General features: G+C 39.7%; 1 protein-coding gene across 2 annotated transcripts in view; it reads right to left on the bottom strand.

The window, feature by feature from the left end:
• The window catches only part of setbp1 (SET binding protein 1), a 79,695-nt gene extending 65,034 nt beyond the window's left edge, over window positions 1–14,661 (bottom strand). For both annotated transcript variants that reach the window (XR_015850495.1, XM_088335977.1), the window contains exon 1: window positions 13,931–14,661. The gene's annotated coding sequence lies outside the window, so the exon portion shown is untranslated. The remainder of the gene's footprint in view (window positions 1–13,930) is intronic.
• Window positions 14,662–15,604: the final 943 nt, after the last annotated feature.

A 15,604-nucleotide genomic window follows, 5' to 3' on the forward strand; every position in this document is an offset into this window, starting at 1 on the left:
AGTGGTCCCACAAAATTATAAGAATTCTGATAAAAACATTTCAAATTAATCAAAGTGAATCAAGTGATAAATAGGTGTCTAAATAACGGTTTTAATAGATTTTTATTGAAAAGCTTTAGGGCAATAATTACTTACTCCCTCCTAGGCTGTTCTCTCAGTACCAGTCCGAGCTACTGTACTAACAGCTGATCTGCATTGTAATACCCTACAGCTCTTACACCACATGCATACAGTGTGATTGAATAATCATAATCCGTACTCCAACAAGACCACACACAACCGGAGCGTAATCCACCAGCAGAGTATTAAGGGGATATTCTGTACTACGTCAAGAAAAATCCCCCTGAACAATTGTGTTTTCTAATGTATAAAACATTATTCGCAAAGGTTCAGAGCACCCATGTGTGTTATTAAGAAGATGTAAAGAACCCTTGCGGCAGTTTTGCATGTTTAACCTTCTGAACTCCAACACTACTGACATCAATTTACTTTACACTCTGAATACTACATTATATGATTGATTTCCTGTCTTCCTAAAAGCTATTGAGATGTAGATATTGAGAACAACGCAGTGTCCCGGCCGAACAGCGTTTATTTGTCGTTGCAGTTGGATTTGTGCTGCTTCTTTTGGTCGACTGTAATTTCAGGCATCAAAACCTCCTCCACAAGGGAGAAGACCTTGGCTGGCTGTATGGCCCCACCAAGTCCAGAGTTATTACTTTCCATCAAACATTCCCGTTGGAATGCTACAGAAATTTTAAACATGGCCATTCAGAGATCGGGACACCTATTGATACAACGATTAGAAAACAAGAGTTGCTTTAGCGCAAAATGATAAGTTTGTGTCCCTTGGTTATATATAAAAATCATGTTATTGCAGCCCGCACAAGTTTGCTGCTACAGTATAGATGCTACGTCCTTGCTCATTAGGAGGACGGGGCTCAAAATGAACACACAAATATTTTGAGATTGTAAATTGAAGCTTAAAGTACAGTGGATGCACCTTGCACAAAACTTTAGTTAAGTATCTGCCTTTCAGCCAAGTTTGACACTTTTTACTCTTAAAACCTGTTGTTGTTTAGTTGTTCTTACATTTTTCCACTCACGTATTTATTTTTTAAGCCTTTATTACTGTATTTTCTGTTTTATTTTCTATTACTTTCAAATATGTATCCAGAAATAAAGCTGTGATTTTCTTTTAACATGCGCCTTGTTGCTTTCCTTACCTGAAAATGATTATATTTCATTTAACATCATTTTCTTTTGCCATTGTTTACTTAATCTCATTAATTACACACAAGGTAAGACTATTTGACATAAATAATCAAACCAAAACAAGGATTATTGCACATGCCTGTGTGCATCAATGAAACAGGTGAATGAGTATGCAACACCCTAAGTGCTGTTCGACATTTAGTACTTTCATCTCAGTCCCCAATAAAATACACATTTTAGATACGCCTAGTCATTCTTTTGGTTTGTTTTTTTCCGGAAGATTAATGTCAAGTCTGAGAAGGTAGGTTGGCCCTTAGGATTCTAGGAGTGTGTGAAGGGGTGTGTGAAGTAGGGTTGTCAACTCTCTGAAAAATAAATGAGGAACACCTTGTCAGATTGCCAATTTAATTGTAGAGAACCTTTCCCAGCATTAAATGTATGTATTTATTTTGGAGAATTAATTTATTCAACTGAAGTTTAACACAATCCGTATTTTTGAATGACAAAATATCAGCTGCCCTAAAATGGCCATTTAAAAAATATTATATAGAGACTAGAGGAGTGTTACTTGTTATTTATTAAATGCATTTAAAGAAAATTCTTTAAAAAAAACTATAATCCAGTGTTTGCACCATTTTACAGAGTATTGCTATAAAACACCAGGAAAAGGCGGCCTCTCAACCAGGACAGGTGGCAGTATTAAAGATAAACAACCTGTTTTCCAACCACGATAGTTTGGTCTCTACTACTTGAATGAATGAATGAATGAAAACTTTTATTTCGAACATAAAAATAAAAACAGGACAAAAACAATGAGTCAACAACAAAATAATGTCACATAACATGTTCGAAAAGGGGTAGTCAGAAGCAGATGCTTATTTTTCCTACCCCTTTATCTTCCCTATTAAATACATTTTATAGATAGCTCCTCTTGTATCCAATACAACAAAATCTCATGGATATACTTATTACATAGGTCAGATATCAATAATTATAATAGTTACAATAATCACATATTTTATACACTAATCTTCGCAATACCCATCCCTCAACGTCATAATGCGCATAATGTCACTGCGGCACCAGTGATAATAACAATAAAAATAAACACAATACTTATAACAGTTCTGATGTAATAATAGCAACAATAACAACAAGTTAACCATAGTTTGAAATGCAGTATTTCCAATCTCCCTCATATCCCATTTTCTTCATCCCTGTATTTCGCCAGTAATGCTTTTTTGTATTTAAATTTGAACACATGGATAGTTGGACATTGTTTGATCTCATTTTGCAAATTATTCCAAAGTCTGACTCCACACACAGACACACACATACTTTTCCTGGTGGTTCTACGCCTTTGGGATTTTGAATTCACCACAGCCCCTCAAGTTATAATTTACTACTTAACGGTAAGCTAACTGGCTCTGTTGTGTGATAACTTATACAGACCAAAAACTATTGTCTTTCCACTGTACCATGTTGTTCCTCTTCAGCCCTCACCTCAATGGTGGTGAGTATGCTGAGTATTGCTGCAATTAAACGAGAATGAGACATAACTTTTCATGATTGCCATGATAACTACCAAGTTAGCAAAGTAGCAGAGTGTTAAGTGCAGACTATACGATACACTTTAAAGAGAAATCTCAGTGTTGCCTTACATTGGCTGTGAGCCATTTAAAATTCAAGATGTAATGTAAATGTTACGTATTTGCAGCTGAGCTTCAGATGCAGCAACTTCCACTCAAAAGGTGGAGATGATATTATTTACGTGTTGGTATTTTCTACTTTCTAGACCTAAATCCTCCAAACCGATATACTGCATACGAGGGGTCGCGAAACCTATTGCTCATATATGGCGCTTTTCATGAGTACATCTGGCTTGGAGATACAATTTAGCTCTTGCATGTCTTCATTATGTTGCACCAAACTAGATACGTGAGAAGCCGTGTTTTGTACATGCAAAGCCAAATCAGCACAGACGTTTCAACAAGTTCGATCCAGGATATATAGGGCACCGTTTCAACAACAGTTCACAGTCAGCGTGTCACATCAACAGACCCGTTTTACCTGTATATTGCAAAAAAAACAGAAACAAAAAACCTAGAAGCTCATTAAACAATGAATGTTCACTATTGAGACACTTTGTGATGAAAACCCACAGAGCCCACAGTAAACACCCAAAAAAACGCAAGTAGCACGCACACATCCTTCTCTCTGCCCAGTGCGTCTGTGCCAAAGGGAAATAAGCTTCCCTTCTTGCTTGCAATATTTTGTGACATTTATACAAAATAAATTGGCTTGCACCTTATTTTGAAACAATGAGTGAAGACATGAATGACATTAAAAATGAACCTCAATACTCTAAGTCACTGCAGGAGGGAGACAAATTGTATATATATGGTTCTCACGACTCTGGGTCAAAAAGGTTCCTGACCCCTGTTGTACACAATTAGGTGCCATTTTATTCTTGTCATGATGTACCCTACATACCACAAAACACAAAAAGGCCTCTATCCCTTTGTATGGAGCAATCAGGTAAGTTCCGAGCCCAAAATCCATACAAAAAAAACTTAAGGCAATTTCCCATAAGGGTTTAATTTGATTTTCGGCACCAAGCCGCAGAATTACATATGTCAATTAGTGTATCTGTTTTGTATATGACATCACCAGGCACAAATACCTTCAAACTGTATGTTGACCATTATAAGTGAAATGTTAGCCTAGTAGGACATGATTGTTCTTTGGCTGCCTTGTCAAAGTGGTTCTTCTACCCAAAAAACTTCCACTAATCAGCCTATCTGGTCGTGCCAAGAAATTTGGGCACACGACTAAAGATTTGTTTGGTTTAATTTGACACTTGTTGCCAAGCATTCAAACGACCCACTTATTTTTCCGACATAAACTTCAAAAGATCAACTTTCCGTAATTCCAGTACTGGGGTATGATCAAACGCAACCACGTCTGGTGCAAGCAAAGTCTTCAAAAGTCAATACGCAGCGGATTAAAAACCCGCGTGACCCTGTCTGTTCCTCGGGAGCCTCCCTGTCACTAAAGTCAGTTTAGTGACTCGCCCTGTTGGCATGTGTGAAAGCCATCCGGGCTCTCATGTGACTGAGCACAATGACAGGAAAGAGAGACAGCTGCCAACTGTAACATCCCTACAAAGACACAACCATCCATACACAGGCATCAAAGAGGAATTCACACCAGTTACTACGACTGGCGTGACAACAAACGTGGACATGAGTTATAACAATCATCATTTCTGGGTCATAACTGCATAAACTACTCAACTGGGTCTTTCTTGTCTGCCTTTCCTCATATCATGTGGGTACCCTAGGCTCTGTTAACGTTCTGTTACTGGATGCTAGTGTTGCAACTGACAACTATTTTAATAGTCCACTAGTCACCGACTTTTGAAACAACAGTTTTTTTTCTTAAATTTAGATGAAGTTGATTTAATTATGTGGCAAATAATGATAAACACAAGAAAATGGGTACAACTGTAAGTACATCTGTTATTGAACATACTCCAGATTTGTAGAAAAGTTAAATAAAAATGCACTCAAACCTATTAGGCTCTGTGCTCGGTCAGTAGAGACCTAAATACATAAATAAATCTCTGTCCATTGTTAGAAGATTAATTAAATAATAAATCTAAATCAAGTGAAGATTTTTTTATGCCTGTAAAGCAAGAACAGGAACATTAGCAGCCATAGAACAAGTACATAAAATAAATATGATGTCCATTTTGTAAAGTATATTTAGTGGTCATACACAAAGTCTGTAACAAGGGTACTTAACGATTCGCACTTGTTTCAACTCAAACAGTTTTGCCAAATAGTATTTTGTTTGCTCTTCAGACTGCAAGTATTTTATTTCGTTTGTCAGACATAGTCTGGCATAACGCTCATGCACTTTTTATAGCAAAATATACATGTGTAAAATGTGCAATGCATGTCATCATGTATGCGTTGGCTTGAACGTTAATTGAATATTACTAAGGCGAGTCAGACTCAGTTTCCTTCATTTGGTCGGCGTGCTGGTTAAATGTTCTTGCATCACTTATCTACCGCCATGATGCGGAAGGTCTGCTTTGCAAACTTTGCAAGTATCTTTTATTCGCAGTGTACAGGCTAAAATGCTCAATACGTTTGGTAGTTCTCATCTCATTATCTCATCTCATCTCATTAGCTGCGCCACTTATCCTCAGTAGGGTCGCGGGGGTGCTGGAGCCCATCCCAGCAATCATCGGGCAGTGGGCAGGGGACACCCTCAACTGGTTGCCAGCCAATCGCAGGGCACACAGGGACAGACAACTCGCTCGCTCATTCACACCTAGGGACAATTTGGACCGGCCAATCCACCTGAAATGCATGTCTTTGGAATGTGGGAGGAAACCGGAGTGCCCGGAGGAAACCCACGCAAGCACGGGGAGAACATACAAACTCCGCACAGGTAGGCTGGTAGCTGGATTTGAACCGACACAGGAGGTTCCAAAGACCTTAGAACTGTGCCGCACACGTGCTAACCACTGCGCCGCCGTGCTGCCGTTTAGTAGTTCTGGTACATGTAATTGATACTGGCGCCACCATTTGTGTATGTTTATGTTACAGCTCGAGACAGAGACGCTAATGGCTATTAGTCTTGAGCGACTCTCAGCAGAAATTACATTCATGTAAAAATGTCTCACTCTGTTGGAAAAACGTGTCTGGCGGCAATAGTCAATGAATTTCATTGTTAACTAATTCTATGATCGATTTTTCTCAATAACTTTGACTAATCGTTGCAGTCCAACTGGAAGTCAGACGCAACACTTTCTGTAAGACTTGCACCGGCCTCCGTCCTTTAATCCAGGCCATCTCGCATGCACAAACACTCCTGTCTGAATACGTGTATGCAATTCGGCTCGCCTGGGACAGCGGCAGTATTGTGACGGGCCAGACTGGTCACTTAAATAGCTTTATTATGTTCTCCAAACTACCAGTACTACAGTGGATTCTCTCGCAAATAACATAAGGTCACCCAAGTGAGCTGGATGTGAATAGGACGCATCAATTTCGCCTCCTTCTCGCTCTGGAGACCATTATGATAAAATGGTGATGATGAAATGCAGATGGACTGAGCTGAAAGAATGAACAGTGCAGGAAAAACATGCATGTGTCTGTGTGTGTCTAAGAAAAAGAGAGAGCGAGAGAGCGAGAGAGAGAGAGAGAGAGAGAGAGAGAGAGAGAGAGAGAGAGAGAGAGAGAGAGAGAGAGAGAGAAAGAGATAGATAGTGAGAGAGATGGGGAGCGAGAAATGGCAGCAGCAACACAGCCTTTTAAGGCTTCATACCCAGCAGCCCACTACTTTGGAGGTGGACTAACAAAATACAGTCATCCCGCTTTATACAAGAACATTTTGACACGAGAATTTTGATTACATTATATATTATTGTTTTGGTTTTTTTAACATACATATAACAGAAATCTTGCTCACGAGCAGTTCGAATAGGCTACCACTACAGACCACAAGAGACCACTAGAGACTGTTCACTGCAGGTAAATGCTTACTGCCAGCATCATCTCATCCAGTTTGCACATGCAAACTACTGCAGCCACAAAAAAATAAGGTGCGGTAAAAATACTTTGTGTGTACGTTCATTTAAAGTTCCAGTAGCTTTGATGTACAGTAAGTAACAGTCTCTTGTTTTCATATCTGTCAACCTCCGTCAATTGCTCCCCTTATAATTGTTTGCAAATACTATTTATTAAGCGATAATTAATCTTAAAAACACAACAAGGCACCTACTCACAGAAAGGCAGACCATTTAGAATACAGACACAAACTACAATGACGCCCGTCTCCTACCAGTGACAGAGACATTCCGGATTAAGACGAATTGGTCAAGATGAGATAAGCCTTTTTTTAGCCCATATAAAAATTGTTGTACGGCGTACACAATGTCAAATGATAAAAAAAAACATATATGAAAGAGGGAAAATATAGGAATTGACAGGGATGCAATCTCTGTGAATCCTCCTCGCGACCGCCCCCTTTTCTCCGCACCACACGCACACAATTGTTATGGCGCTTACAATAAACTCACACTTTATTTCGTTAATATCTCCTTAGTTATGTTATTACTTTATATTCATGTCTAGTTACAATTTTAATGTGTTTAAGTTATCAGCATAATGTGTTTTATAGTTATTTAAGGTTCACTTCCCTGCTTTTGGGAGCGCAGTTTTTAATCATTTCATATCAGGAAAATTTGAGCTACGAGCACTATTCCGGGAAAAAAAAATTAAGCTCATATGAAAAGGTACCTCTGTAACTCTTTCTCATCCATCAATCATGCATACACATCTGTATGGTTTACAAGGTGAATACCCTGTAAACCATGCAGAGCTTCTAAAAATTGCAGGCGAATGAGATACGGTAGTCTTATTTTTCAAATTTTGAGCCTCCTCTTTCATTCCAATCCTCGTTAAAAAAGCAAGGTTTCGAAAGTTGTTCAATCTTTTTGTTGCATATATTATTTCATATACTTTCATATTTATTCTATTTTCTTCTCTCTGAAACGGTTGAGATAAAAATCTAGATAAATTATGACAAGCAAAACCACAACCACACCCCCCACCGCCCGAAGAAAAAGAACAGCTATGGCCATGACGTTCTGTCTTTTCCAGGCATGGAACAATGGGCCTCTTTCTTGAAACCCATCAACATTGGTTCACTAAGAACAAGTTAAATCCCGAAATGACACTTGGGACACTAAATTTAGAACCAACACATCTTGATTTTTGTGTTCGTGCAAGTCAATTTGAACATTTGGCAGCCTATTGCAGTGAATGCATTTTTCCGTTAACCTTTGTTTAGATGATTATAACAGCAATACAATACACTAAAAATAATACATTTGCATTCAAATAGTTTATAATCTCTTGATCACCTTGTTAAGCTCCCTTGAATACGTTTCTTATAATACGTTTGATTTAGGCCTTTGAGACTTTTAATAAACATCCATCCATCATCTGCACCGCTTATCTTCAGTAGGGTCGCGGGGGCGCCGGAGCCCATCCCAGCCATCTTCGTCAGTGGGCAGGGGACACCCTGAACTGGTTGCCATCCAGTTACAGAGACAGACAACTCACTCATTCACAGGGACAAATTAACCTGACATGCATGTTTTTGGGGAATGTGGGAGGAGACCGAAGTGCCCGGAGGAAACTCACGCAGGCAGAGGGAGAACATGCAAACTCCACACAGGAAAGCTGCTGTAGCTGGACTTGAACCCTGGGGATGTGCGCTAACCACCCAGCCGCCCACTTTTAATAACCTTTACTAAAAAATACAATTTGTGTTACTTTTTTTTTCTCTTTTTCTAAAGAGGTTACAAAGTTTAAAAAAATATATATATATCCAATACACGATCCCTCAATTATTCATTTTACACTTTTTAGACTCTCTCCGAGTACAGGTCAGTGGAAAACCAAAGACCAAACAAAAGTTAAGCACACCTAAAAATTTGATAGTTAAATCGTAGACTCAACCTTAGACCAGTACGTACCATGTTAAAATTGTGGCGCACATTATGTAACATGATTATGGTTAACCTGATGGAGCTGCGGACACATTGATTCTCAATCCCATGGTAAATGTCACCATGTTTCACTCAGAGATTTGACAACAGCATGCATTGGATATTCTGAATAATTCATATGGACATGAATGATCAAGTTGGAAGGCATTCTCTGTTTCAGTTCACTTCATTGATCTATTGAGTCCAGCATGGACTTCCACTTCACTTGGAAATCAACGAGAAATGTCAAAGACTGTCATATCTCTATCACGCTCATTTGAAATAAAATATAAAAGCTGCTTTTATTGGCGTGGAGGTTAGATGGATGTGATCACACCCAACACACAAATGCACGTCTCTAAGAACACTCAATTATGAAAATATCAATTTAAAAAACAGTCGAAATTTTGCAAGGGACAACAAATAATCCTTTAGATTTCAAACGACTTTAATAACAAAGTGGAAGAATTACGTTAAAAATTACTGACATATTGAGAATTTAGATCCCACAGTTGTCAACTAGATATAGTAAAATTTATTTGACGTGGGGCAGCACGGCAGCGGAGTGGTGAGCGCATGTGCAACACAGTTCTGAGGTAATGAGATCGAACTTTCCTGTGTGGAGTTTGCATGTTTTCTCTGTGCTTGCGTGAGTTTCCTCGGGACACTCCGGTTTCCTCCCACATTCCAAAAACATGCACGTCAGGTTAATTGGCCAGTCCAAATTTTCCCTAGGTGTGAATGAGTGGGTGAGTTGTATGTCTACGTGTGCCGTGAGACTGGCTGGTAACCGGTTCAGGGTGTCCCCTGCCCAATGCCTGAAGATAGCTGGGATGGGCTCCAGCACCCCCGCGACCCTACTGAGGATAAGCGGTGCAGACAATGGATGGATGGATGATTTGACGTGTTGTAGACAACAACCAACCAGTGGAATTTCCCTGGATCTGGATCAGTTTCAAGGTAATTTGTACAAAGGTGACCCAGATGCAACAAAACAAATTTCATCCATATTTATCTTAACATTCTGATCTAAATTTGAAAAATAAAACAAAACAAATAAAAAACTTACAAATGGACTTTTGAACACATGGCTCAAATGGTGGTGGGTGGTAAGGGCACACAAAACAACAATTGCACTCATTAGACTATATTAGTTGACAAAAGAGTTGTTTTGTGTTAGTCTACTCTCTTCCCCAAATGTTTTGAGTACAAAAAAGGCAATCAAACAAAAGCCCTCTCTATGATGCAACTAAAATCATCGGATCTGGATTATTGTAAAAATATCATCAGACACTCGAATGTGAACACCAAACAAGTGAACACTAGACAAATAAAAACTACACCACAGTATATATTGGTGACATCACTTGGTCTGCAGCAGGTGTTAAAGGTACCACAAAAAATTCTGCATAGGCGGTTAACCTCAGTTCTTGTGATTAAAGAGTTGCCATCTTGATTCCCTTGACTGACAAGATTAAGGCAGAAAGTCCATCGCTTATCATCACTCTGTTCTTCCACCTCTTTTCCAACCGAGCAGATTTGCCATTGATCCACGGACTTAAATGCACCCTGAGGTGCTGAAAAAGTTCTCACTGTTTCAGTGTGTGCTCACTACCAATAGCAATGCCAAGAAAAATGAACAAAATGCATAAATGATTGTTGGGTTTTAATATCAGCTTTTCTGAGGTTCAGAACGTGTGATCACTTTGAGACCAAAATTGTGATATCACAAGACTCAATTTAGGACTATTAAAAATTATAAGGGCTGTTACTCACCAATATTGCTCTCACCATATCGCAGTCGCTAAGTATGCTTACGACAGAATTGGATATGACCTAAAACAAGTGCCTGAGTGTAAATGACAATTTTCACATGAATTTGGTTAGCACCGCACTCGGTAAAAGAGACAGCACTCATGAACTGAATACTTTTAATCCAACGTAAGTATTGATAGGGAAACTACTATGTAAGTGAGAAACAGAACACACTTACAGCTCATGTAAGTTCCAGGTTAAAAGTACATTAAACTGTATTATATCAGCCAAGTCATTGTCAAATATATTTACCGTGATTTCCCCACTATAAGGCACACCAGACTATAAGGCACACACCAGTAAAAAAGTAGTTTGTCATATATTTTTTCACATTTAGGCCACGTGCATTTAAAACGACAGTTAGAGCTACTATATTCGTGTATAAGTGGTTGGTATAACTATATTAGCTCAATGATCTATCAGTTGTTAAATTTTGCTTGATATATTGCAAAAGGTTGGGAATCGAACCCAGGTTGCTGTGGTGAGAGCGCCTAAACCTAACCAATAGTGCTACGGATCACTTACAAAAACACACAAAAAAGCACGAAGAGGGAAACAACTCGTGTATCTAATGATGAACCGGATTTCGCATTTATTTGTATTTCTGAGGACGACTTCCTGTATTTTCCAGTCTTTAACATTTATGTCTGGCACTGTGAGTAAAACATGTGTTATAATGAGATAACATTTAATGCCTTTTGTATGTCATCTGTATCACTGTGCATCACTCGTGGTCTGGGGATCAAGTGTTGGCGCTCTCACTGCTGTGACAGATATTGTTTGATCAAAATATACTTATCTTATCCACCATATTCTGCAATATATGAGACACACCGGGTTTCAAACTTCTGGATAATTTGAGGTTTTTAAGTGCGCCTAATAGTCCTTAAAATATGGCACTCAAATGCTATTGTTAGGAATGTCCATTTTTTCTGAATTAAACCAACAATTACCACTAAAGTGCATACCAGGTGGCACCATTCTCACCTTATTACCCTGGCAGATGAGTGCTAACATCTACCAACAGCAAAACCACAAAATGGCTGTCAGCAAAAAAAGAAGAAAAAAAAACACCTCTGCGACTGCCCCACAGCCTCCTTCTCCCCCCTCCTCACCTCCCGTTTGCCGACTTCCCTCATCTCCACGCTACCTCAACGCTCTTCCCTCTCCCCCTCTGCTAAAAGGTGATTCGGTGCTGATATTCTGCTACGAGAGGGTGCCAACACTTGTGTTTGTCCTTGGATTCCTCTAATATTCCCTCCCCCCCTTTTCCCTCTGATCCTATTTCCACCCAAAGTGTCCTGCTCGGATAAGGATGCACCTTATTGATTTCTCATGCTTTCATTTAAAGATTGCACAGGCAACCCATTACCTCATAAGTAATTTGCGATTGAGCCCTCTTCACTGCAAAACACCTTTATAGTTTTACCCAGATCCTACCTGTTTCACCTTTTTACAAACACCTTTGCCATACATATTTTTCGACACGTCAAATACCACATATCCAACAGACCTGTGAAATTTTCCACACTTTCCTCGGGATAATCCGTGCATGTTTATTTATCTTGCAGGGCAGAGGTTCATGAAACCTGCTTGCCTTCCCATTTGGGGCCTCACCTGCAGATGGAGACCATAATAATTTTGGGTGGCGTCATGGCACACGTGAAAGACGTCAGATTCTGATGAATGACATTCGGGGTGGACCAAGCAAAACCAAACAATTCCGCGAGCCAATAAAAAGGACTGCAATGCATTGGTAAAAACCCATTCCCTCATCCACTCAAACAAGAGAATTATGACTATGTTATGAGCAACAGAATAAATACCAATATCAAATTCCATACTTGTCAATGTATATATTTTCACCGTATTTTGTTTTTTTATGATTTCAAACTGTGTACATCGTATTACAATTTCTGTACGAGAGTTAAAAAAAAAATGTTTTTGCTAGACCTATCTCATCTTGCCCATTTTGACTGTCATCGAGATTGTCTCTGTTACTGGTAGCAGACGACATCGTCATTGTCCTTTACTAATATTGGCGCAGTATTCTACATGGTCTTTGTTGCTGTGAGTATTTAGGTGCCGCATTGTGTTAGTAAGGTTAATGATCACTTAATAAGGGGAAGGGAAAAGGCTGAGATTGACAGGTATTAAATTCCCTTAATAATGTTTAAAGTTCACGCAAGTGCATGCATTTGTAACTTTTTAATTGCTTGCCATTCCTCAATAATAACATCTGCAAAACACAACTCTGTCCTAACTACCATCTGATCCTGCAGATGGCAATTTTCTGAGTATGTTCTCATTGTGGTCTGCTTAATGGACCTCCTGCTGTTGGAATTTGTACTAACCCCCCACCACCCAAAAAAAGCAAAATCAGAAGCAAATTTAGTCCATACCTTACTACTCACTCAACTAAGATCTTACAAAGAATAGGCAATTTTGTCCAGGGTCTTCTATGTATGTCTTAAGTTCAGAGATGTGTTTTGAGTGATCCAGAACTGTACAACTTTAGGGGCAGTTGACTTAAGACAGGCATGTCAAACACTCACCCCGCGGGCTGGATCCGGCCTTCCATAAATATTTTAGGATGCCAAAAAAAGGAGTGAGTCTTTGTGTCAATTCTATCAAAAGTTACATTTTTTTAAACGACTGCAAACCAGTCTCTCTCTTTCCGGCCGCTAGAGGGCAGTATCTAGTTTATAAAGCGCAGTGAGTTGGTTCAGGTGTAAAACATTCACTCAACTTTTAAAATAAACCAAAGAACACATTCAATGTCAAACATGAAAATATTTTTCCCCTTGTTTGTGATTCCCCTTGTTTAGAACACATTTTCATCCGTGATTATCATATGTAGGATGGGTATGCTGAATGAGTGATAAAGCATAATACTGAAAAACTGGTAACAATTTGGAGTTGACATTCTTTTACTGACGCCGGCCGCCTCAGAACAGAATGTCTGGATCTGGCCCCAGAGCCAAACAGAGTTTTACATCACTGACTTTAGAGGTTGTGCAACATTTTCTCATAAATTAAAAACCCTTCACCGTTAGTAGTGACTTCATCTAAGGTCTTAGAGAGAATTTCCACCCCTAAAGGTACAATTAAAACTAATAGACTCCCTAGGTTAAATTACTGGCATCTGAAGCCACTGCAGCTTTTCCAATGGGAAGCAAGCACATGTTCCTGAAACTGTTAACAGGCAGGAACCAAAAAAAAAATCCACTTCTGGGATCACAACATGGAAATCGAATACAATAGTAAACACACAAAATGTTTTGTTCAATATTTGAGAAGTGTCTTCGGGTGCAAAAGGAGGCTACTTACCCATGTCTAATATTGTCACACGCGCAGCTCAGGCGGCTAAATTATTTATCTGGATCATTTACAATCCATTTAGCCACATTTTTACACAAGCGGGTGATGAGATGACAGCCTCCCGGGGAGCTGTCACGCGCTCCTGGAATCTACTTGGATGCTTTTTGACACAAACCCCGAGGAAAATGGCGTCAACGTTGCTTTGAAACGGGAGAGGGACGGAAAGCGAAATGGAGTGGAGTGTGCAGCCGATGTGATGACAGAAAAAAATGCAAGCCGCCAAAGGAGGAGGAATCCAATTAGAGACGTTTATGTCCAACTCCAAGCTGAAAGAAGATCTCTCCGGGGCCGTTTGTGGCTTGCCTGGCGGCCGGACAGAAAGCGTCCCCGGGGCCCCTTGGAGGACCGCCGGCCACTGGCAGAGCTCCGGCAAGTTAAAAATCCGTTCCACAAGGAGAGTGCGAAGGGTGGTCCGTGCAGTCCGTGTCCGATTTTGAGCTCCAATGAGCGGGCAAATGATAGCGACGGGAGCGAGCTTTTGGAGCGTGAAGGAATCGGCGAGATCGAAAGTGTCTTTGCGCTTCCCGACCACCGCCGTTCAAGACTGGGACTCAATGAACTCTCTCGCTTGTGCTCTCGATGGGTGAATGTCAGAGCCCGCTTGAGTTTGCTCTGTGGTCATGATCTCAACTAGCAGACGGAGCTGAGCTGTGATCGAGGAGGGGAGAGGAGGCGAATGGCGCACAAGAGGAGCGACATTGCCTCCACATGGCGGAAACTCACGCTGCGAGTCACTCGCCGAAATAGTGATCAGAATTCCAGCTCGTTTTTGGGAATCGACTCTTTCGGCTCGGCTCACCGATATTCTTTCGGCTCCAAAACGTTTCTTTGTTTGTTTTTAATAATACAGTATATTATCAATAATAAGTCATTATTATGCAACCCATTTTTTTATTTTAAAATGCATTGTGCTACTATAGTAATCTAGCCTTTGTTGTATCAATATAACGTGGCACTTTTACCAAATTTAAACTTCAAATTGTTAATATTTAGCACGAAAAAATACAGAGTTGACACCACTCATATTGACCCGTCACAAGCACCTTCGAGAGAGATACAAAGAGAGAGAGAGAAAGATAAGAGTAAAAGAGAAAAAGAGAAAGAGCAAGAGAGAGAGAGAGAGAGAGAGAGAGAGAGACAGGGAGAAATAAAGACTCAACGAGTTAAACAGAGAGAGAAAGAGGGGAAGAGAAAGAGAAAGTGAGGGAGAAAGAACTAAAGATAGGAAGAAAGCGAGAGAGGGAAGAGAGGAGTAAGTGAAGAAAACGGGGGAGAGAGAAAGATAGAAGGAGAAAGACAGAGCAATAGAATTGGGGAAAGAAAAAGAGAGTGTGTGACAGAGTTTTAGAAAGAGGAAGAAAGTGAGAGCAAAAATAGATGGACAAAAATAAAGAAAGAGATGGACTGATCGAGAGAAATAAAGAAAGGGAAAGATTGTAAAAATGTCAGAACCAGAACAGATACAGGACCCAATCGCGTGACGTTCTTACACAAGAAAAAAAAGAGGAAGGAAGCATGGGAAAAAGGTAGAGAAAGAGAAAAAAGATCCCACAGTAGAAAATAAATGTTGTTTTTAATTCACATTTCCATGTAAAATGTATAAAAGAAAGTTCAAAGATGGTC

This window comes from Urocampus carinirostris, chromosome 5 (assembly GCF_059441175.1).
Source record: "Urocampus carinirostris isolate Australia breed hairy pipefish chromosome 5, RoL_Ucar_1.0, whole genome shotgun sequence".
NCBI classification, from domain to species: Eukaryota; Metazoa; Chordata; class Actinopteri; order Syngnathiformes; family Syngnathidae; genus Urocampus; species Urocampus carinirostris.